Here is a 3181-nt window from a genome sequence, read left to right on the forward strand (position 1 = left end):
AGAAAACCAAACACTGCATGTTCTCACTCATAGGCAGGTGTTGAATAATGAGAACACATGGGCACAGGGAGGGGAACATACACATACTGGGGTATGCTGGGGAGTGGAGAGGTAGGAGAGGGACAGTGGGGGGCAGGGAGGTTGGAGAGGGATAACACTGGGAGAAATGCCTGACGTAGGTGACGGGGGATGGAGGCAGCAAACCACCATGGCATGTGTGTACCTATGCAACAATCCTGCAAGATCTGCACATGTACCCTAGAACTTAAAGTATAAAAAAAAATCAAGCTTATTCCTAACTGAAACTTTGTACCCTTTGAATAACATCTTCCCGTTCCCTTCCCTTCAAACCCCAGCCTCTGGTAACTGGCATTCTACTCTCTAACAGCTATGAGTTTGACTTTTTCAGATTCCACATATAAATGAGATCATGTGACATTTGAAGACAAACTCCTTTTAAAACATCAAAAAACAGCCTCCTTCTTCAACTTTCTTCTTGCAGGAGATTGTCTCTTTGTGTTTGCTGAACAATCACTAAAGCTGGGATGAGACAGTGAGGAATGACCTTGGCATGGTTTGGCTGTGTGTCCACCCAAATCTCATCTTGAATTGTAGCTCCCAGAATTCTCACATGGTGAGGGACTCAGTGGGAGATAATTGAATTATACAAATTATCATTGTAGATAACCCCATACTGTTCTCGTGGTAATGAAAAGTCTCACGAGATCTGATTATTTTACTAAGGGTTTCCCTTTTTGCCTGGCTCTCATATTCTCTTTTGTCTGCCACCATGTAAGATGTGCCTTTCCCCTTTTGCCATGATTGTAAGGACTCCCCAATCACATGGAAATGTGAGTCTATTAAACCTATTTTCTTTATAACTTACCCAGTCTTGGGTATGTCTTTATCAGCAGCTTGAAAACACTAATACAGACCTACACCCAAACCTTCCCTTCTACTTTTCTTCTCCAATGGCTGCTGCCTCCTCTCCCAGGACTAAGGAATGGAGTTACCAGCTTATCCTAGGGAAGCCCTGCTACTGCAGGATAGCCAGTAGCCTGGGCTGACTCATCTGTTCTGAAGCTGCCCATGGTTCCTTTCCAGAGCCACCTGGTGTGCAAAATCCACCTATGCACCACGGCATCCAGGCTGAGAGAAGGGCATTTCTCTGTCACAGCACATGTGAGTATAATGTGGTAGCATTTGTACAGAGCTGGTGAAGAATCTCAGACTCTTGCAAAATATTTGAGGTATAAAAGAATATGCATCTGACAGTCCCCCTGACTTTTTCCTCCATCTCCCTCTCATATATCCTAATAATTGTGAGAGAGAAAACAGTCTCTGAAGTCATGAAACTAGAAATCTGATTGGGGTCAGGAGAGATAAGGCATATACCCATAAAAACTGAAAGAGCTTAATGAGCATTAATTAACAGTACTGTCTTTATTTAACCAGTATTGTTGATTGGGCACAGTATTAGTTATTCAGATGTAGAGATAAAAACTATAAGGCCTCAAGAAGAGCTTATAGTCTAGAACAGAAGACAGGAAGAAGGAGTTAAAGTAGAAAGGTTAAGTCTTACGGTAGCAATTATGTAGGTATTTAGCTTATGACAATATCAGGTAAGTGACAAGACAGAACAGAATAAGAGCTTAATAGGAAAGAGAACTATTATTACTGGTACTTCAGGAGAGAGCTCGACTGCTGTTGCTGTAATAGGCAGAGAAGTCTTTTTTTTTTTTTTCTTTTTTTTTAATTGAGGGCAAGGGGATGCAAACAATACAAAAATCAAAAGCTTGTCTGGTATTTAACTTTTCTTTCTCCACTGGTCAAATGGAAGTTAGATTTTATTTGTACACTTGCTAAGGGTGCTGATCTGCTCAGGAAATCCTTACATGGGGGAAGTTGTGGGGCAGATTCCTTAAGTGACCCTTTGGGAAAACTCTTATCAGGGCCGGGGGAATTGCTCGTTTCTGCCTACTTCTTTACCTTCTGCTTCATGTGTACTACAAAATAGTCATTGCATGCAATGGTGAGGCCTGCATTTAGGGAAAAGAAGCTCTGGAAGCCCACTTTGCCATCTCTGCACTGGTCCAGGTCCTTCATTATTTTGTCCATGGCCAGAGGGTCTTTTTGATTTTCCAAAAATCCAGGGAACTCCTTTTCAATGAGTACTCTCAGGTCTCCTTTGTTAAGTAGCCTTTATCCCCAGCAAATTTGTGAAATGTAAACATCATGGTTTCCATGGCATGTTCCATTTGAGATGGCATTTTGGTGTGGTCTGTTGAAGTCTTGGCCGAGGCACGGCGGATGCTGGGCTAGCTAGACGCGGGGCGGCGAAGCAAGCGCGGTGGGCTGTGAGCCTTCCTTAGTACGTGCGGCGCGTGGGGAGAATAGGCAGAGAAGTCTTAAGGCAGGCCTTGAAGAACAAACGCAGCTTATGTAGACCAAGGGGAGGATATACCCCTGCTCATTGCTGGTTCTCCAGCCTGATGTGTGAGGCAGAGCAGGCATCAGCAGACGGAGGTAAGATGGTTTTCAGAGGAAGTCTCGAATGGAACTGAGGAAGCTGCTGGTGGAGCCCCTTACTGGGCCAGGGAGCCTGGTTTCAGTCTTGGACCTAATATTAACTACCCTGATGGATTGTGTTAAGTCTCCTCACTTCTTTGGGTCTCTCCTTATTTTAAAAAGGAACGGGTTGGGCTAAGTGATCCGCAAATCCCTTTTCCAGGTCATGTCTGTGATTTTATTATTTCCTCACCTGGAGCATACAGATAATTCAGTGAGGATTTGAAAGGCTTGTCAAAATTTGAAACATATTATTTCTTTTCACTTCAGAGCAAGCAATATAGGAGAATATGCAATAGCCTCTTAATTTTATTGTACTAGGTATTTCTTTGCTCTAGGAAATTTGTATTTTAATGACTTGGAAATGTTTCACTGGCATTTCCTCCTACTCATTATGTATTTCAGAAGGGACATTTCTCCCAGACATATCACTTGTTCTTTTGTGGTTGTTTTTGTGTTCTAACGAGCCAGTCATTAATTATGCTTCTCCACAGACCTGGGGAAATTCCTCCAAGGATCTGTGATTTGGGTGGAACTTTCTCAATCTGGTCTACACCATGACAGAAACACTGTTCTTTAGACTTCTCAACTCAAGGACTTTCTTTCAGTTTTG

General features: G+C 42.8%; 1 pseudogene; it reads right to left on the bottom strand.

The window, feature by feature from the left end:
- Positions 1-1977: 1977 nt before the first annotated feature.
- On the bottom strand, positions 1978-2270 carry LOC105729409 (protein S100-A10-like; annotated as a pseudogene).
- Positions 2271-3181: the final 911 nt, after the last annotated feature.

This window comes from Aotus nancymaae, unplaced genomic scaffold (assembly GCF_030222135.1).
Source record: "Aotus nancymaae isolate 86718 unplaced genomic scaffold, 86718_ANA_hifiasm-v0.15.2.pri h1tg000014l, whole genome shotgun sequence".
Lineage (NCBI taxonomy): Eukaryota > Metazoa > Chordata > Mammalia > Primates > Aotidae > Aotus > Aotus nancymaae.